At 47.6% G+C, this 21,695-nt stretch overlaps 1 long non-coding RNA gene across 9 annotated transcripts; it reads right to left on the reverse strand.

Annotated features, from left to right (window-relative positions):
- Positions 1-75: 75 nt before the first annotated feature.
- LOC123857865 (uncharacterized) lies at positions 76-21,570 on the reverse strand. Of its 9 annotated transcripts, XR_010407128.1 has the most exons (7): positions 20,536-21,570; positions 20,280-20,344; positions 15,770-16,910; positions 10,944-13,354; positions 6,283-6,422; positions 4,661-5,601; positions 76-4,556 (listed from the first exon to the last, which is right to left on the reverse strand). It is a non-coding gene; the product is annotated as an uncharacterized LOC123857865 (long non-coding RNA). The 9 variants fall into 9 exon arrangements; XR_010407127.1 differs by having other exon boundaries at positions 76-5,274; positions 20,536-21,569; XR_010407126.1 differs by having other exon boundaries at positions 76-5,578; positions 20,536-21,569.
- Between the last annotated feature and the right edge of the window lie 125 nt (positions 21,571-21,695).

The raw sequence follows: 21,695 nt of genomic DNA on the forward strand, positions 1-21,695 counted from the left end.
GAAAAACACATTGTGTGTGTATTTATTGTTATTGGAGATAAAAGCGGTAGACACAGGTGGGTGCTGAGGTTCTCATTTTCTTGCCACCTCCCTCCCCCAGATGCCCTGAGTGCTCTGATGAGTGTCAGGATTCCAGAGTGTGGTGGAGGAAGTTTGGGGGGAGGGCCCGAAGGGGCCTCTGTAGCTTGAGAACGGGTCCTGCACACACTTCAAGGCAGACACCCCCGTCTGAGAGAACACAACACCCCTTAGACTTCAGAGGAGTCACAGGTGTGTGAGAGATCCCCCGGGCCCTAAGGGAGCTCAGAAAGAGCAGACCAAAGGTCCGAGAGCCACATGACAGCCGCAGAAGCAAGCTGGATATGCAGGGCCACGCACCTGGCCACCCCTGACCCCTGGACACGAGGCACACATGCCCCAGCCAGCTTCTGGGCAACAAGCCTCCCCCCTGAGCTCACAAGCCCAGATGCCTGGGGGAAGCTAGTAACGGGGTCCGAAGCATGAGAGACTGCGTGGTACCATGGAAAGACTGTTCACATGTTTATACTGCACAGATCTCTCAATTCCACTTCCTGTCATTTTTCCTCTTTCTGCACAGGCCCATTTTCCTTCATTCTCTGGCTTTCCTGTGTGGTGAGCTGTAGTTTACTAATGACCTTGAACTTGGCTCCCAGGTCCCTCTCTGGACTGCTGTCCAGGTGGAAACAGAGTTCCTCCTCAGAAATCCAACCCTTGAAAAACCAAGTCCGTCCCTATCCCACAGGACTGCGTAAGGCCAGCTGCTTTCTCCAAATTTCTAAGGCTCTCTGGCACTCCCTTGTTAACCACTGGTCCAGACCTACCGCTCCAGACATTCTCTTCTTGCCTCCAATTCCCCATCTGCCTTCGTCTTCTTTGCCCTCAAACCTGGATTCCTTTCCTTCTCTTTAATCCCCTACACAGAAGACTTTCCAAAACTTACTAGAAACGTAAAGGTAGGAGAGCCTGGGTGTCTCAGTTGGTTAAGCGTCTGACTCCTGGTCTCGGCTCAGGTCACGATCTTGGGGTCATGAGATCAAGCCCCACGTCAGGCTCTGTGCTCAGCGTGGAGTCTGCTGAAGATTCTCTCTCTTCCTCTCCCTCTGCCCCTCCACTACTCTGCCCCCTGCTTGCTCGCTCTCTTTCTCACAAAAAAAAAAAAAAGAAAGAAAGAAAGAAAAAAGAAAAAGGAAAGAAAAGAAACAAAAGTATCACTAGGGAATTAGCTTGCCACCAGGTATCAGGTTTGCTGCCCCCAAATAGGAGGTCTCCTCTCTTGGTCAACATTTTAATACTCAAAGGGCCCCCAGGGAAGCTTTGTTCTTATGTCATGAAACAGAATGATTAACAATCTCAGTCTGATGTACTGCCATTTGAAGTTCTTTCCCCAAATTCTATTTCTATCTGAATTTGCTCTCCCCGCTCCTCCCATAGGAAAAAAAAAAGAGAAAAGCCCCTCAGTGACAAAATGTAATCTCCATATTTACAGAAAATAAACTGCAAAGAACATTTAAACTAGCAGTTCATCCCCTTTCCAATCACGAAGAGTTACTAACTACTCTGCTACAGGCTCTCATGCATTTACAATATGAAGCATGCAATATGTTCCAGCAAAAACTACTTGTAGCAATTTAGCCAATGTACAGATTTTAACTGACTTATATGTATATTTTACAGAAAAAAATAATAATCCTAAAAAGTAATACTACTTTCACTATGACTATAGAGTCAAAATAATGTTTATAAAGTCCTCTGAAGTTTTTGAAACTACGAAATACTGGATTTTTAGGCAATGTGGCACTAAACCAATCTACTTAATGAGCCTTAATTAATTAAAAACTGCAGGCTGTATTTTTATTTTTATTTTATTTTTTTTTAAAGGTTTTATTTATTTATCCGAGAGAGAGAATGGGAGACAGAGAGCATGAGAGGGGGAGGGTCAGAGGGAGAAGCAGACTCCCTGCCGAGCAGGGAGCCCGATGCGGGACTCGATCCCGGGACTCCAGGATCATGACCTGAGCCGAAGGCAGTCGCTTAACCAACTGAGCCACCCAGGTGCCCCTGCAGGCTGTATTTTTAAATACTTGTATAAAACCCATGTTTCCAGGATAAAATCTGTTTGCACTTATTAAATTTTGCAATCTTAAAGACTTCCACAAAGCTTGATGAAACTAGACCCAAGATAGCGAACTTAATATTCATGAAAAAACTTAAGAAATCTGTGGAACCTATCTTAAAATAGAACTTAGGCATTAATATTAAACAGATCATCCTAGTATTTTGTTAGATTCCACTGCACTGCACCTGATAAATACTTTTGCATTTCCTCCAAGTTCAAGTCTTGTGTAGTGTGATTCTGCTCTAGTGTTAATTAGTGAATCTTCCATGGGAAGTTAATTACCCTTCCCTCACCCTGACCAAAATGTATGCTGTAAAATGAGCTAAATTTTTTAATCAAGAAAAGGTTATCCCTGTGGGCTTTTCAGATTTAAAAATCCAATTAGCCTAATGTTTCCTTTTAGAGATTAACCACCGTTTTATGTTATGAAACATTAATTGGAATTCAAACTATTTATAGATCTTTTTTAAACAACCTTTAAACAAATCAGTAAATTTTTTGTTTCTTTTACAAATAGTATTCACCTTGTATCTATTCCTAATGGGAATAAAATGTTACCATAGTATTCTTCCATCTAAATACAGTTCACGTTCCTCTTACAATCACAAACTAATATATACTCGTTTCTAGGAATTTTTACAAAGAAAATTATCAACAGTTCAAAGCATCTAAATTTCTTCTGTGGATAAGTGACACAGTGAAGCTCTAACCAGTAATTTTAGTAATGCAGTGTCTACCGGGAACGTCCAGTGTCCGCAGTGTTCCCCAAAGTAGCTTCAAAAAACCAGTCATCTCGGGTGCCAGTTAAAGACCCAGTGGTTATTTTGACTTAGTAAGCTCCAGGTTCGGGTCCTGGGGACTCACATTTTCAATAAGCACTGCAAACGCTTCCTAGCAGCAAGCAAGTCGGGAAACGTACAGTGGTGGAAGGGGAGAGGCCCGCTCGGGGCTCTGCTTTGAAAGCAGCCGGACGAAGTCACTTCAACGTCCTGTGCCCCAGCGTCTTTGTCAGGAACACCGGGGTAGTGGTTGTACCTCCCGCAAAATGTTGTTGTGAGAATTAAACCAAACAATGTGTGGGACGTGCTCGACACAGCGCTTGCCGATGGGAAATGCTCAATAAACGTCCGTGTCTCCTGCCACTCTTTTTTCTTGCTTCATTTCAGCAGGACCAACCTCCCCTAACCCTTCACCATGCTACCAGTCTCAAATCCTACAATTAGAGATACAATTTTAAATCTTAAGATGTACCACTTCTACCTCGGCAGAGGGGGAAGGATGGGACAAAGCAGAACACTGCCAATGCACAGTGTAGCTTGGACTTGGCCCTAAATATTTCTTCCTAGGTTCAACCACGAGCTTCTCATTTAGTAATCTAGTCCTTCAACAGCTACTTCTTGTCCTGCCGACGTGTGTCATCACCGTAGTAGGCGTGGAGAAATAACAGCAAGAAAATCAGATGTGTTCCCCGTCCTCCTTGAACTTCCTGAGTATCCTCCTGCTTCTGCCCGTTTTTCCAGGTTGGGTTTTTAGCCCCATTTTTGTCTTTCTCCTCTTCTCCCTTCTTTCCCCTCGCCTTGACTTACACATCTGCCCCGTGCAGATGAGAATTCCCTTTCGCTCCCTGACCCACAGCTCTCGAGTACAAGCTCAGCTCCTGTGGCTGATGCCAGACAGAGAATGAAGCCCACTCCCCTGCACATGCATGAGCAGGGGGTCAGACAAGCCAGATCCCAGGACCCTAGCACAGCTCTAAAATGGGTGAGGGCTCTTAGCAGTCTACAAGGAATCTCAGGTCTATTGAATAGTTTATTTGCACAAAATGCAATGCAGAAAAATGTGTAAATCTTTGGATGAACAAAATTCAAAATCTTCTCAATAATCTCCTACTGTGGGATATGTATCCATCCCTAAATAATGTGTCACACATTATGCAGAGTACAACTTTGCTATTTTTTCACCTGGCCAATTGAGAGAGGGTACCATTTCTCATCTGTTCCCCAAGGTGTTTCTCATCTGTTCCCCAAGTACATCCTCACCAAAACAGCACAGACTTAAGAAAGGGTGTAGAGGTCAGCTGATGGACTTTCGGAAATGCAGCATGAGGATGGTGAGGAGGGAAAAATTCCACTCAGGTATAATGATCCCTTTCATTAATAATTCACGGGCCCGCCTTGATCCTGCAGATGTAATTAATGCAGCATCAGGGCAGTAAACGACAGTAGAGGTAAGGAGTATCAATTCCATGTGACCAGGGACACCAGGGGAATCTATAGGATGCGGAGTCGGCACCTCAGCGGCAAGGGGGGTGGGAGGTAGAAACCCGTGCTTCTCAGAGCAGTCAGGAGGCCAACAGCTGTAACCGATCCTTGCTCAGTCCCGCTCTCCCGCCACGCCCTCTGGCCTTCAGTGGGCTACGCTGAAAACCAAGGCCAGGAGTTATGACGGTCTGTCTTTGAGGGAAAACGAAACAGAACAGAACAGGAGGGTGTCCTGTGGGGAGTAGGAGGGGGCAGGACTCACAGGTTCTGCTGAGTCCAAGGAAGAGCCCCTCAAATGCAGTGGCAGGACCCAGACATCCTTGTTCTGCCTTGTTCCTCCGCGGGACCACAGGGATTTTTCTGAGCAGCGGTGCACCTGAAGACCCTCGTCCTTACTCAGTGAGAATGGTTTCTCCTTGCCCATTCTACTTCGAGCACCTTAATTTCTTCCACTGGGACCTAGTGCAGTCAACACTTCGGCGTAGTAACAGTTACCATCACTTGACTGGAAAGGCTCGTGGCAGGCCCTCACTGGATGGCGGGCCCTTCTCGACACCATGTCTCCACCAGTCACCTACTGGCCACCTCCATGGCCCCGTGACAAGCCACCTCAAATTTAATGGCTGAAGACCACCTTCTTGCTCATGCTGCTGCAGGTCAGGGAGCTGGGCAAGGGTTAGCAGGGACGGCTTGTCTCTGCTCCACACGCTGGTGGCTGGCGGGGCTCAGCCAGGGCTGGGGGCCTCCCCCGTCTGGCGCCACGGTGCTGGCCGTCAGTGGGACACCTCCATTCCCGTTCGTGTGGCCTCTGCGTCCACGTGGCCTGTTTCCGCCGGGACAGCGCTGTCCACTGCAGGAAGTGCTAGCCACATGTGGCTATTTACATCGAAAACAATACGGATCAAAACCGTTAAAAAAGATTCTGTTTCTCAGTTACAGTCCCACGACAAGCACTCAGGAGTCACGCGTGGCTACCGCTCCGGCCGGCGTGGGGCTGTGTCTGGGCCTCTCCCCACAGCAGGTCGGCCCCAGCCTCTTCCCCAGGGGCTGACTCCCCTCTGACACACAGCAGAGCGTCGGGGTCTCGAGACCTGGCCTCGGGCGTCCCAGACACCACTTGTGCATTCTACTGGTCAGAGCCCTTCACGAAACAACAGGTGCAAGGGGCGGAAAATCGACTCTAAAGCAAACAGCAAAGACATACTGGAGAGGCCACAGAAGCAGAGAGGGGGATTTATCAGATGCCATTTTTAATAATCAACCACCACATCTAACTCCATTAGGAAGTAAGTCCTCACACATCTGAATGTGGCCCCTTCCAGCCTTGCCTCTCCTCTCCTCACCTGCTGCCCTGCATCTGGGTCGCTCTCTGTGCTTGGCAGCCACGTTCCCTCCAGATCTGCCTCGGTACCCTCTTTCCCTCACGACTGCGAGGTACAATTACATTGTGAAGTGAAGATTGCTTATATTCCACTCTCAGACTTTAGGATGTCTCCCATGCTCACACGCTGCAATCCTTTGTCCCTCTCTTGTCACACTTGGCAAAATCAAAAGGGAGCACAAGTGGTCTGATGAAAACAGCTATAAATTCCCATGACCAACCACATGTACCACCTCCCAGCATCTTTATCTCTTTATCCACCAGGGCTACGTTCCTGGACCCCCAGGGGAGGCCGGAAACCAAAGATAGTACCAACCTAGTATACTGTGTTTTCCCCTATATATACACAACTATGATAAAGCTTAACTTATAAACTAGGCACAGAAAGAGATTAACAAGAATAATTATAAAACAGAAGAACTATAACAATATACTGTAATGAAAGTTATGGGAATATGGTGTGTGTCTCTCTCTCTCACAATATCTCATCATACTGGACTCACCGTTCTTCCCGTGATCATGGGAGATGATAAAATGCCTACGTGGTGACGCACTGAGGTGGCGTCAGGCTATTCCGGGACTGTCTGCTGAAGGTTCGTCAGGAGGAGGGTCATCTGCTTGGGGGCCGCGGCGACCACAGCAACTATGGAAAGCGAACCACAGAGGAGGGGGCTGCTGTAGATGCAGTGCTCCTATGGGACTACACCCCCCTCACATCAGCAACCCTTCCGCCTTCCATCTCCCCAGCTCCATGGATCATTCCCACCAGCACACTAACATGCGGACGCCATATGCCTTCCAGCAACTGCCCCATTTCTCTGCACGCATCCATTTCTCATCTTTCTTCTCGCAGGTTTTTGCCAATGACTTCACCAAACTGTTTCTGTCCAGAGCACCAGTGGCCTCCAGATACTTCTCTTACCTGACCTATCAGCAGCTTTTTACTTTCCTTGTGGGGCTTCCAGAACCTCACCCTCTTCTGGCTTTCCTTCGGCCTCGCTCCAGCTCAGTCTGCTATGCTTGCTCCCTCCCATCTCTCTGATCTTCTGAAGGGAGAGTACCCCACGGACCAGCTCTTGAGACTTACCTGCTCCCTCCCCACGAACTCCCTGGGTGATCTCAACCAATGTCAATACCATCCATTTGCTGATGGCTTCCAAATGTATAGTTCTAATTCACACCTCTTCTGCAGTTCCTACATCAAAACTCCTGCGTATTATCTCCTGTCTGATGTCTAACAGATGCCAAAAAACTTAAGGTTTCCAATGCTCAACTCCTCCTACACTTTCTTACAACCCAGACACTGTCCTTCCATTTCCTCGGGCCAAAGGTTTTGTAGACATCTTCAATTTTCCTGCTCACACCTTATGTCCCATCCATCAGGAATCCCTGTAAGCTCTCCCTTCAGAAAATAACCAGAATGACCACATCCTCTGCCTCCACCTGGGCCACTGCCATCTCTTATGTGGATTATTCTAGCAGCCTCCTGACTAGTCTCTCTGCTTCCACTCAGAGCCCTGCAGTCCGTTCTCAATGCAGCAGAATGGTCCTGTTGAGATCTCTGTGGATCAGATCATTTCACTCTTCTGCCCAAAACCTTCCCACGGCTCCAAGTTTCTCTAAGGAAACCAAAGCCCGCGCAGCGGACCCACGCCTCCTACCTGTCTGACCGCCTCTCCTACTACGTTCTCCCTCCACTCACTCAGATCTGCTCCTCCTCAGGGCTTCTATGCTGGCGGTTTCCTTTGCTGGAAGGGTCTTCCCCCAGCTCCCCCTCCCCCTTCACAGCTCAGTGCTAATGTCACCTTCTGAATGACGCGTACCTGGCCGAGCGTGCTAAACCTGCAACCATCCCCTTCCCCAGAGCCTCCAACCCCGACACTCTGCTCGTCCTTTATCCCATGGATAAAAAATCAAGGGTCTGCAGGAAGCGAGGCGTGCGCTTGCTGGGTGGGGGCGGGGACGGCGGGGGGCGGGGCGGGGGCAACAGCTGCCCTTGACCGACTGTGCGCAGGTCCCGGGTGGACTGGTGCACGATTCGAGTTTCCATCAGCCAAGCCCAAGGGAAGCTTATCTGGAAGAAGAGTGACAGTGCAGGTTGCCCTTTGCAGGAGCCCCTGGTGACGAAAGGGCGGGCCTCCGACCCACCAGCAGCAGTAACAAGCGGTGCCAGTGAGACTGACAACAACAGGGGCGCCTGGGGGGCTCAGTCGGTGCGCGGCTGCCTCCGGCTCAGGTCCTGATCCCAGGGTCCCCGATCGAGCCCCGCGTCGGGCTCCCTGCTCCCTTCCCCTCCCCCGCTCATGCTCACTCTCACATAGACAAATAAAACCCTAAAAGAAGAAAAAGAACAAAGGCCTGGCAACAAGGATGAGGTCAGGGACAGCGGCGGCGGCATGCCAGCCCATGTCGGAGACAGACCCCGCAGCGCCCCGTGCGGGGCCGGGAAGCACGGAGCCCCAGGGCACGCCGCGCGCGGGAAGAGATGCTCGAGCGGCCCGGTGCTTGCCCACCCTGCCCGAGACGCGCCGCTGGGAGAGGATGGGCTCAGGACGAACCCCCGCCGCCTGCCTCGAAGCACCCCGCCCCTCTCGGAAAAGCTTTCCCAACCAGACGCCGGAACGGCCGGGAACCCGCACTTGGAAGCGGCAGTTTGGGAACTTTATCTGGTCCACGTTTTCTATCTTATCAGTGGCACAAATTCAGCCGCGGTTCAACATGGTAAGGTTATCATCCGTGAGAATTGCTGTGGCAAAGTGAGCCCTTCCTTCACTACGTGGAATGCCTGAAAGCTTGACAATGACTGCGCTACATTATTGATCAGCTCTGCAGATCAAGAGCCTCCCAGCTGACCGTGAATTAAAAATGTGCTCATCTCTATAGAGATAAGAACAAACAGCCAAGACAAGTTTACTGCTTTTATTTCTCCTTTGCTTTTCTATTATTTAGAGAAGCACAACTGATTTTTATTTCCTCTTTCAAATTACCTTCGTCAAGGAACAATGAGCCATAGGATCCCTTAAGGGTTTTTGGTTTGTTCACATGATTGGAAAATCATCTTGCTGATTTAAAAAAAAGGGGATGCTTTCCCATCACATGGGGCTGAAATAGAAAATACATTTGGAAGGGGAAAGGCTCATCGTTGCTTAAAAGATTGTTACTAAGATAACAAAACAGGGTAATTTCCGTATTTCATAAGAAATACCCCACCTAAGTGGAAAGCGAGCAGAGGCTGCGGGGAGAAGCTGCGGACTAAGGTCAAAGGCCTGTGCTTTCCGCGGAGAGACCCACGTCGCGGTGATGGACACGCACGGCCGGCACTGCAGGCGGCCCTTCAGGGAGCAGTGAGGGCGCGTCCAGGACCTTCCAGCCTTGTCCTGTGGGAGCGTGCCCTCGTCGAGGGCCAGCGTCCGCGCCGACGGGGCCGAGGGCAGCCTTCCCGAGGCGGGAGGGCAGCGAGGGAGCGAGAGCCCGGCTGCGGTCCCGAGCCCGTGCAACACGCACCCCCACGATCAGCGGGTGCCGCCCCCAGGGCGTCTGAATTGCAGAAGGGCTGGCTCTGCGGTTGGTGCGCGAAGCGCCCGCCGGGCAGTGTGACGGGGCGACCGGGCATCTGGTCCCCCCCCCGCGCCGGGCGGCTCCGACCTGCCGGCGTGTTTGCGTGGGCCGCCGGGGCCCACCGTCCGGGTCCCCCAGCCCCCGGCTTCGCCCGCGCCGGGCGGCGTCGGTGGGCGCGCTCCGGGCAGCCGCTGCCAGGCCAGGCCCGGCCCTGCCTGAAGCCGGCGGGGCGTCCTTCTGCTGGTGTCTTCTTGTCGCGGCTGCGTTTTGCTTTGGCTTTTTTGTCGAGGTACCGGAACGCACTCCTCCTCTTAACGGGCTGTGGCAAGGTCACAAGGAGACGTTCCTAGGGGCAGGAGGTACTGCTGCGGGGTCTTTGGAAAGTCTCATTTTCTAGCACCTCAGATCCCTTTTAATCTATAAGCACTGATGTCTCCACAAGACCAAACTGCTCCTCAGGAACGGTGACAAAAAAGGATCGGTAAATGCATGATTTCAAACTTGCACATAAATGTCTATATTATAGCCATCTGGTTAAATGTCCCGTGTTTACGGAGAGTATCTGGTCCTGCTTTTTCCAACCAAGCTGACTTAACTATGCTTAGGAAATTGGCCCAAACCCACTTTTAACAGAGGTTCTATTATAAATCCTTGTGTTGCTGCAATCCTGACCCCCATTCACCTAATCGGGCTCCGCTTTACTCCCCCCACCACCACCCCGGTGACACCCCTCCTCCCGTCCCTGAGCCTCTTTTTCTTGTCGAGCAGACTCTACTGTCCTGTCTACTCTTCTCACCAACCTTCAGTGCTTGTCCAAGATACCCTAACCCACCTTCCTGCCAGAAACAGGACCCCATTCATTCACTAGAAGGTAGCGCAGCCTAAAACCACTTGACCCCCTCACCACGTCCCCCCTTCTCCGCTAAGCAAACAATACAAACGGACAAAAATCCTCACAATGTAAAATCCCAGCTAAAAGTTCTCAGCAGGAGTAAAGAACTTAGCTGGGTAAGAAAACAAAATGAAGTCCCCTTGTAAAGACTTAGAAGCTGTATGAGATGCTGGTATGGCAAAGAACAAAAGGCAGGATGCGGGGTAGAGGAGCTTGAGGAAGAGAGTCACAGGATGGGATGAGGATGGTGAAGCAGTGAACAGGATGGACCGGGACACGGGGATCATTTGGGGGACCACGCCTCTCTACAGGCAAAAGATGCCGAGAACCAGAACACAGGAGATGGAATGGGACAGTTTTGAGAAAACACTGAAGAACAAAAACCAGAAAGACTGACTAGATGTGGGCAAATACAACCAGCCACGTCAGAATGTTCAACAGGGCCTGTCTTCCATTAGCGGTAAGACTCCCTGTGCAGTCCTTTATGCGGAAGCAAACGACCTCAGGTGACCTTGCTTCCCTGCAAAAGTGGTGCCTCGTGCTTTGGAAAAGTGCCTTGAAATAACAGTGATTACTTTAGTCAGTGATGCTGCAAAAACCATTTTGTCCTCTGCATAAAACAAAAATCATGTTCGGCTTTCTTTATGGCATAATTTAAAACACCGTCCAAAGTCCACACGCATGAATGGAGACAGAGGTAAGCAAGCAGCCAACCTGGAGAGAGCCGGGCACTCCGCTTCTTAATAACCGTCCTCCAGAGTGTGTGGCTGTCACTTTGGCAACAGACTACAAAGCGATCGCGAGGTTCCCGCCTTTGTGTGTGATTCCTTCTTTTCACTACTCTCCCAGGGCCAAGGTTGTGTCTTTTGGCTTTTCGTTGTTGCTTTGTGTTCTAAGAGACCTTATCCTACTTCTGTTCATTTTCATTTGACGTTACTGTTTACAGGGGAAAAAAGGAAATAGTAAATAACTGCGTGTTAAATGACAAAAAAAGCGTTAAACGTGAGAAGTGGATAAAAATGTTTTCATTTAAAGATCTTTGTACCGCAACCCAGCGGCTGCTCGGACCCAGGGTAAGCTACGGAAACTTTAGAAACACCTTCCACATGGAGTAGCAGCAAGCGCCACAGGGACAGCCAGCCGCTTACAGGGGGTGTGAAGCTGCCAGGAACCTGGCTGAGTAAATTCTGAAGAAGTTCGAAGCAAATTTAGGACGTCTACATTTCTAAGTCAGTGATACAGGTCATGGGGTGGGAACTCCATGAGAGCAGGATTTTCATGTGTTTTGCTCACATGGTCCATCCCCAATAAATTTTTGTGGAATAAATGTGGCAATCAAAAGAGAAAAACAGCAGACGGTTTGGTTATGGTGCTACTGGGGAGACCTCGTTTCATATCTAGAATACTGCAGGTCACAATCTGAAAGAGAACATGGGGGTATCCCAGAGGACCGAGGCATGAAGACGCTTGAAATCCTGTGATGAAAATTAACTGAAGGAAATTGGGAAGACAGGAAATTCTTCATGATGCTGGGGAGACAGGATTCAAACATTCAAGGGTTTGATCTCCACCTCCTGCAGGGACCTTCCACTCCGGGGATTCAGCGGCTCCCACATCAACATTTGAAACATCAGATATCAGTTTTCTACAGAATTTTTCAAAAAGATAACATCACAACCACGTTATTTTTACCTGGTGGGGTAACTCTGATGCCTAGATTAGGTGGCAAAACTCGTTACTTGTGTGAGCTGTGATAATATGTGCTCTTTATCTTCCAGAAACACATTTTGAAACATGTAGAGATGAATGCAAAAAGTTCACTCCAAGGTGTTGCAAGAAAAAGAACCAATGTACAATGACCTATGTCATGAATGGGGTCATCTCTCAGGAACCAAACTTGGAAATTCTTTCACCTGCCCTCAACGCTCTCCAGAGTTCCTCATCTTCTGCACACAACGGACATGCCCTCTCCAATTCATTATACGAAACTTGCAGGAAGAATGACTGTGAGCCATTTCTCAAACGTTGGTCTCTTTACTGTTTGTCTTAGAAGCATTCCCAAACCAAGGGCCGTTTCTCAGTTCTTAAGGGTTCAAAGGCTCTAATCTTTCATATGGGCAAGTGCTAATTCTGAGTAACCTACTAGTGAGTTATTAAGGGTTAATAAAATTGGATGTTCATAAACCAAAATGAGCACATCATGAGGTCACTGAGCGTCTGACTCCACATAGTGCTTGGCAACATCGCAAACTTCCTCTTTGTGTGTGGGCATATGCACATCATTGGAGTCCCCAAATTTCCTAGATGAGAAGTTGTTCTTGTTGAATCATATGTGTTGGTTTGACTTGGTTGTCTTTTGATTGCTCTTATTATTTGTAAAATTTTTACTATTGTTGGTGTTGTTTTGGTCTTTTAATGAAGGCTAGTTCTCATTCTATTGTTATTTTGTACATTTTCAATATGATTGTGGAGTTCTTCTGCTCACTAGCCAGTACGGTAGCCGTAGTGGGTGAGGGAACAGTTTTTAAATGGAAGTTTGCTGGGACAAATCAAAAGTATCTCCCAGCCACTGCTCTAGGGGAGCTCTTTCTTGTTATGTGGGTACGGGAGTTGAATTAGTTTCCTAAGGCTGCTGCCACAACACGAACGTGGTGGCTCAAGACAACACACGTTTATTCTCTTACAGTCCTGGAGTTCAAAATTCCAGAACCAGAGTCACTGGGTTACAATTCATTTCCTTGCTTTTGCAGCTTCTCAAGGGTTCCTCAGCTCGTGGTTGCTTCTCCTCTTCAAGGTCAGCAGTGGGTGGCCATCTGCTCTCATGGCATCCCTCTGACACTCTCCTCCCCACCCCGTTGCTCATTAGGACCGTTGTCCTTAAACTGGAGGCACACCACGATAATCCAGAATAATTCCCCCATCCATCCCACGATCGAAGCTCCTTAACCACACTTGGACAGTCCATCCATCCTGCCGTGTACAGTTACACATTCACCTCTTCTGACGATGAGGACGTGCTCCGGCCTTCCACAGAAGCATCCTGAGCCAGCACCTCACTGGTACCTAAGAATATTTTCTGTCACCAGAACTGTCGTGATGGCTGGTGGAGATGAACTCCTGAAATCCTGAGATGGAAACGGAAGTGAATTTTGAACCACCGAAACAAAACTATGAAAGGGACCGGGAATCATGGAAGCGGTGCCTTCCAGAGCTGGCCTTGCAGGCATTTTTGCTGGTCACCCCAAAATTTAACTACCGTTTAACACATCGCTTTTGTACCATAATGTGTCTGGACTTCCCAAAGCCACCTCCTAAACGAACCTAAAGATATCAGTAATTTCCAAAGTAGCCAGGACTCTGAGAAGACTGTTTGCTGGGCCACTGTGCCTATTTACACCTTACTTTGAATGGGGCATTTCGGTCACTTAGTCGAGTCTCAGAAACACCTCAACAGGGGCGCCCAGGTGGCTCAGTCAGTTAAGCGTCTGACTCTTGGTTTCGACTCAGGTCAAGATCTCGGAGTCCTGGGATGGAGCCCTGTGTCGGGCTCTGCACTCAGAGGGGAGTCACTTGGGATTCTCCCTCTCCCTCTGTCCCTCCTGCTGCTCATGCTCTCTCTCACTCTCAAATAAACAAAATCTTAAAAAAACAAACAAACAAACAAACCACCTAACAAAGGGTATCATTTGATGGAAGCTCATTCACTCAATTAAGATTCTATCCTACCATGAGCCAGGCGCTGTGCTAAGAACAGCATTTTCAAAGGGGATGGTGAGCATGGCCCCTGTTCTCCCTAGTTTGGGGGAAGTAATTATGGGAAGAGGAGAAAGGCGGAAATCAAGGTCACTAGTCAGTTGTGGGATGGGGGGGCCCTGATGAGTTACTATGAGAATGATTTGTCTGGGAGGGGATGGAGGAGAAGAGGCTGCTGAAAGGCAGAGGAAGATAATCAAAGGGGCTGGAATAAACTGTTGTCCACTCTGCCCAGCAGGTACAGGCCCTCAAGTGCTACTGCTTTATTTTTTTTAAAGATTTTATTTATTTATTTGACAGAGAGACACAGCGAGAGAGGAAACAAGCAGGGGGAGTGGGAGAGGGAGAAGCAGGCTTCCCGCGGAGCAGAGAGCCCGATGCGGGGCTCGATCCCAGGACCCTGGGACCATGACCTGAGCCGAAGGCAGACGCTTAACGACTGAGCCACCCAGGCGCCCCAAGTGCTACTGCTTTAAAGAAGAGTTTTCATTTCAATGGGGCAGAATTCCGTTTTCAGGAGCTCAGAAAAAAATGGTTTGAAATAGCATGAAATGACAATATGGACATGCCTTAAATTCTGCGCTTCAATTTCCCTGACTGCAAATAAGAATGCCTATTTGAACAGAAACGAGAATTTCTACTTCCCACATAGCCTTTTTGTGGACTCTGTGGACTTCTTATTAAATAATGGACAGAAAAGCAAATTGCTTTCATCTCTTGAAGGGCTTCTTTCTTTCCTAAATGACTTTGAACTTTTTCTCCCCTTTTTTGAGCATTTATAGAGATGAGCATATTTTAAGAACTGACCAGAATGGAACAGTAAACATATTGGGAAAGCAACTGATTGTCACTATGGCAACACGGAATGTGTCTGACGTTTAGTCTTTCCATTATTCTCTGTTGCTATAGTAATGAAACCTTGTATTCTGACACCATTTCCAAATTCGATTAAAATAAAGCCCCTCTCACCCCACAAGGAGGATGGAGGGACAGAGCTATTAATGCACAAGATGTATGAGAATGTTCTGTAGCACTGGGACAGAGATGACAGGAGGCACACTGCTACTTTAATCAAACTGAAAAAAACATGCTTAAAAGGGGGAAATATATAGAAGCAAAAACTCAGTACAACAAAAGTAAAGCAGATTTTTGTTATTAAAAGTCAGCCTTTTGGGGCACCTAGCTGGCTCAGTCAGTGGAGTGTGCAACTCTTGATCTCCGGGTTGTAAGTTCGAGCCCCAGGTTGGGTAGAGAGATTACTTAAAAGAAAATCAGCCTTTTATCTTAAACACATATAAAAATCACTTTGATTTACGAGATGTTGAAATTTAACATCAAATAGTTAAAGGAGAATTTTTGTTTCTTTTTCGGAGAAATACATAGTAGGTAGGATAAGGGCAATTAAGGGTCACCAAAATTAATAAAGAAATTACTTGGGGCTTTCAGGGGCTTTTTGTGTTTAAGAAAATATGATCTGTTATTCGTCCACTCTGAAACTTATGACTAGCAACCAGATTATTATAAATTATTAAATTCTGAGATGCAATAGTAGAAACATGCTTCAGCTATGCATTTTTGATTAATGAGAAAAAAGCAGGGAGGGATTTAGAAGGAAAAGAAGGGGAGAGCGTGGTGAGAATGCAGTGTAAAACGAGGGGTACTAAAAGGGAAAGTTAGTGATCACGGAGGAGAGCTCAGGGTAGTTTAAGAACCAAAACCAGGAAAAGGTAGACAGGGGGTCTGGAAAGAGAGAGCCAGAACCTCTGAGATGGAGGTCTGTGACCTACCGCTTACGCTGTGGGGCTGCTGTTAACGTTAGCAACAGCTCTGTAAGGCCCCACTGCTTTCTGCAAGTTGTTTTCAGCTCGATGGTAACTTGGAAAAATCGTTTCTCACCCAGAGAGGAAGTCTTCACAACGGTTCGGGGAAGCAAGGGGCTGGATCAGGGTAAGGGGTCTCCGCTCCACCACAGCCTTGCTGTGGACCTGGAGGAAGTCTGCTAAGTCCTGAGCCTCCATTTCCTCTCTCATAAAACGATGATGTGTCCTTAATTCCATGCCTTAGTTTCCCTAACTGTGAGCCCCTTGTAAGAGACAAGATGTGCGAAGTACTTAACACTGTCTGGTGCCTCTTCAGCCTCCAGCAAGTGTAGCTATTGTGTTTTCCAGCTAGGAACGAAGGGAATGGGAGGAATTTGGAAGAGACACAACACGGGTGAATTTTGTCTTTTTTTTTTGTCTTTTGTCTTCCAAGTAAGTCATTAAGTTTCTGAGAAATCAAATAATTTGATATGCTATCTGAAGTGGCAGAACATGGTTCTCTGAAGCTGAGCACGGGAGAGTGGAGAGGACCCAGAGCCGGGGCTGGGCCCCTGGTGCTGTGGTCTCAGGCTGACCTCTCCTTAGCAACCAGACAAGCCACACATCACTCTGCTTTCTTGTAGGACAGTCATGAAAGGAAAACACCAGGAGGACAGAAATAAAGGATAGAGATTATAAATGAAGTCTGATGATAAAGTCTTTTGGATGTATCTTGTTATGAAATTAGAAATCATTTGGGAAAATGACTAATCACCTGGGTCCCCCATATCCACCTTGTTAACTAGGGTTTAAATCTGTATTTTCACTTCTTGGCCCTGCAGATACAGCATACCAAGCTCAAGGGTATTAAGAAAGTGAGGGTTTGGGAATGGGAGACAAGCTAAAATTTGAGGTGCTCTCTGTTTCTGGATCCTGTGAAATGCTTTTTTTTTTTCTTTTTCTGTGTCCCTTCTGCCTTTTTCCTTGTTTCCAAAAAGTCTTGCCAGGAATCACAGCTCCTGTCTTTTAAGAATTTGAATGAGTGGCATCTGGCTGGCTCAGTCGGTACCGCCTGCGACTCTTGATCTCAGGGTCGTGAGTTCCAGCCCCACGTTGGGCATAGAGAGTACTTAAAAAAAAAAAAAAATTAAATGAGCTGAGTAACCGAAGGCAAGTTGTCTAGGCCAATTCAGGATCCCATTTACATCTGTATTATTGTTATTGTGTGTTGATCACCACTACTCCTCCCCACAGACAAATAATCCGAATGCGGGAAAAACTCAAGAACAAACTTTGCCTAGAGACAATAAGCAGTGGTGCTTAGAAGGTTTTCCGTGGAAACTGGTGAAGAAGTGAAGTAAAAGCAACGGACAATGTAGTAGGGAGCAGCTCTTAGTCAGCTCCTAAGCTCTGATGGATTCCCTGGCTAAGGCTACTGCTCAAGGGATTCTATGACCATCGTCCATCCCACAACCCGAAATCTAAATGTGTTTGGGAACAAACAGTAAATGCAAGGTCCCTGCTGGGTCCTGGGGATAAAAGACAAGTGACATGATCCCTGCCTTTGAGGAGCTTATAACACAGTCCAAAAATGTTTGGAAAAAGATGGTATTTGGTGTGTGTGGCGGAGGGGAATTGTTGTCTCTCTACTCCACTAAAATCTTTCCAAATGTTCGGCCACCTTTAAATCTCCTGGCAGGGAGCAGTAACATCCATTGTGAGTGACGGCCGCAAGGGGTTTGAGTGTCCAGACTACCTGGGCTTAGACGCCAGATCCCTTGTGCAGCCTCAGAGAGACACTTCCCAGCACTGAGCCGCAGGTCCCTCCCCTACAGACTGGAAGGAATACAAGGTTCTTGTAACAGTGAAACAGATTCATGCAGATGAAGCCCTTAGATCAGTGGCTGGCACACAGCAGTACTCGATAATCATTTCCGAAATGAGATGAGGAAAGAGAACTGGCCAGGGAAGGAAAAGCTCCCAGCTCCAAAACTCAGTACAATTCTTACAAAAGGAACTCAAGAATGCGCATGCATAAAAAAACAACCAAGAGGTTACAAAAAGGCGCAGTAATTTCTCAAACTGAGAATACAATATGATTAATCTCTATTACAAAAATGACATTTATGCAGTTTTTCTGTTGATACATTATGCAAAAAAGGGCCAGATCAATTTCACTAAATATTCAGTATATATGTGGGACAAGGTGATTTAAAATATAGGCTACTCTGCATGAATAACTCATTCTGCAAGGGACTCCCAGATGGTCATCCCACAAAGCTGTTAAAACTGTTTTCAACAAGAGGCCTCTCTGACTGCCAAACAGGAGAAAAAAACCAAAGGGTATATACACCAAGAGTGAATTTTTAAAATGGACTCCGAAGAGAAAGTGACCAGGGCACGCATTCCAAATTGCAAGAACAGATTTGGAATCGATCTGTTTCTCCCATGGGCAACTCCATGTACAGGTGATTTGCTGGAGAAGTATTATGGATGACTTTCCTAATAAACATTGGCCCACACTATTCTATTCCAATAGAAACCAGAGCTCCCACCATAAACAAAAGTGGTGACCCAACCACAGCCAATGCTAATTGGAATGCCAGGACCCATCCGACTTCTCAAGATTCAGTACCAGACTGATCTTTGAGATTAAATCTGCTCTCCCTACTGCTTGCTATTATGAGTACCATTTTTAAATAGCTTGTGTTCTAACATTTCTTATTTTTTCCAGTTATAAGAGAAAATCCAAAGGAAAAGAACTGCAACAATTTCTATAGGAACCACACTGGTTTTCCATTCAATGTGAAGTTTTTAGAAACATGAAATTTGCTGGTAAAAAGCTTTCACTGTCATTTTATACACCCTTTAATTTACCTGAGGGATGATGAAAATTCCAAGCAATTTGGTGAAACATCACAGAGGACAAAACAGAGTGAGTTTTATTTTGTCAACGTTCAGTTCAAGTCAACAAACACACTTCTGCCAGCCTAACAGGTAATGTGCGAGGTGCTAGAGATCAGCGGGAGAAAGGGCAGAACAGACAGTGGAAATCTAAATAGAGTATGTATAAGCACAGAACTCTTATGAAAAAGGACAAGTTGATCTGTTCTCAAGTTGCCAGGGAAAAGCAGGTTTTGAAGAATAAGAGTATGTCACACGGACAAGCCAGGAGGAAGCAGGACGTGCTCAAGGCAAACACAGAGGGCAGAGACAGCGTGACACAGTGACTGTTCATATACAATGTAGGTTATATCACGTGACAGGGTGACTTCTTTCTTAACTAAACCGTATTTGGAGGAAAGACAGCACCAGTGACTTTCTTCTTTTCCTTTGATTAAACAGTAGGCAATGAAATAGAAATATTTTAGCTAATGATTACATTCTCATTCTGAGACTTTTAATAAGCTGTGGCCAGGCACAGCCTAGAAGAGCCTTGTCTAATAGAAATATAATGCAAACCACATGTATAAGATTACATTTCCTATTAGCCTCATTTAAAAAAAAAAAAAAAATCACAGGTAAAATTCATTTTAAGAATATATTTTCCTCATTGAGGAGGGCGCGTTCTGCATGGAGCACTGGGTGTTATGCACAAACAATGAATCATGGAACACTACATCCAAAACTAATGATGTAATGTATGGGGATTAACATAACAATAAAAAATTTAAAAAAATAAAAAAAATTTTAAAAAAGAATATATTTTCCTTAACCCAATTATGCAAAATTTTATCATTTAACTTTTAATCAATACGAAAATTGTCAGTGAGGCATTGTACATTTTTAAACTAAATCTCTGAAATCCTGTGTATATTTTACTCTTACAGTACATCTCAATTCAGATTCTAATTTATCAGAAATACCCTATCTGTATGTACGCATGTATGTATGTATTTAAGTAAGCAAGTAAGCAAGCTCTATACCCAATGTGGGGCTTGAACCCCTGACCCCAGGATCAAGAGTCACATGCTCTACCAACTTAAGCCAGCCAGGCGCCCCTATTCCATCTGTAATTAGATTTCAAAAAATTTACAGTTGAAAAAGTAGATTCACATAACTCAAGTTATCCAAACATACTTTGAAGTTATCCAGTCACTGAATTGTTTTTAAATTAAAATTAATTAAAATTAAATAGAACTAAAATTCAGTTATTCAGTTCTACTGGCCACATTTGTGGCTAGTGGCTACAACAGTTGAACAGCTCATTTCTAGAATAAGTGTGTAAGAACCTCAGGGTCAAATCTCTAGCCTGAAATTAGTATAAACAAAAATCAAATCAGTAAACAGACTATCAGGTTCGTAATGGGCTACTAATATTAGGCATTTTGGATTACCCTCCATCTCTCCCTTGTTGGTCCGCATCCAGTCACACAAGTCATAGCTGAGAAAAAATAGTGAGGCTACCTGGAAAGGTCTTGCAATCAGCAAAGAGATTGAGGTTTAACTCAGGAACCTTCAAGAGTTCATTTGAAAGCAGAAGGTTCTTAATACTTACTGCCACGTTCTAGGTGTTAGCCCGGATAACGGAGTCGATAAACGGATTCAAGCGCTGGATACACTCTGAAAGGGAACAGAGTGTCTGGTTATAACTGGGATGGACAGTTCTCTTACCTTGTCACCGCACTCACCCCAGAAACATCCACCATGAGCAAAAAGCCAAAATTATAAAATCTCAGTTCTCATAACTTTCAAAAAACCATGTTTTTGTTCTTTTATGCAAAAGTCTAGGCACGCTTCTTACACAGACTCACCAGTGGAAATCTGAAAGATTAAACCGATCATCCCATTTCAAAGAGCCTATTTCATAAGGTCTTCCTATTTTATGCAAGAGAGGTCCTCCAGGAATATTCACCCGGAATACGCCATCGTGTATTCACCAAAGCTCTTCTGAGCGCCTGTTATATTCCAGGCACCACACTAAGCCAAGAGAGGACAACGTGAACCGGACAGACCCACCCACAGGGCCCGTGTGACGAGGGCTGTGGGAGGAAAGGGACCCACGGTGATGGGAGCAGTAGGATTTAACAAGTGCAGGCACGGGAAGCCACGTAGTGCCTTGGACAACTTGTGCCACAAAGTGTCGCGTAGGTGGCCTTGAGACGGAGCCGAGCATCCGGGTATGGGGCACACCCACGCTAGAGGGACCGCTGGGAAGGAGCGCAGGGGAGCGGAGAGAAAGAGGGGCTTCCTTCGGGAGGGACTGCTAACCCGGGCCCCGAGCCTGGCAGGGAAGCGGCGGGCAGGAGCCCCGCTAGCTGGAAGCGCTGCCAGGTGCCACCGTCCCGGCTGGGGGCTGAAAGCACAGGGCCGGCGGGAGGAAGGCGGGAGGGCGAGGCGGGCGCGTGGATGGAAGACGACGCCGGAGGGGAAGCAGCCGCGACTCTCGGGCGGAGGGTCTGCACCTGGCACCGGGCGTGCGGCCGCGCCCAAGGACGCCCAGGGACGCCCAGGGACGCCGCGCCGCGCGCCCTGGCCGCGGCGGGTCGGAGGGGCCGCGGACAGACCCGCGGCCGGCACCGAGGGCTGGGCCGAGGGGGAGCAAGGCGCAGAGCGCGGAGACGACGACCACGTGGCCAACTGGTCCAGCGGCTGCGGAGTCAGGGGCGACAAGGCCCAGACGAGCTGTAAGGGGATCGGCGGTGGCGGCGGAGGCCCGAGCAGGCCGCACCTGCTGGAGCGGGAGGCGAGGGCGAGCTCGAAGGCCCTGGGGCAACGCCACGCTGTCGGCCTCCTCTCCGCCCTTCTAACAGGCGAGGGTCAAGGACGGGGTAGAGTTTGGGGGCGGGGCGGCCAGGGCCCCAATCAGGCGGAGCAGCGCCGCAGGCCGATCGCTAGGGGCCAATCGGCTTCTAGAGCCCGCTTGACTGACAGAGCCGCGCGCCAACGCCTGCGCGCAGAGCGGGAGGCCGCG

Source organism: Mirounga angustirostris, unplaced genomic scaffold (assembly GCF_029215605.1).
Source record: "Mirounga angustirostris isolate CCGP_5_RB_7025 unplaced genomic scaffold, mMirAng1.0.hap1 SCAF_13, whole genome shotgun sequence".
NCBI lineage: Eukaryota > Metazoa > Chordata > Mammalia > Carnivora > Phocidae > Mirounga > Mirounga angustirostris.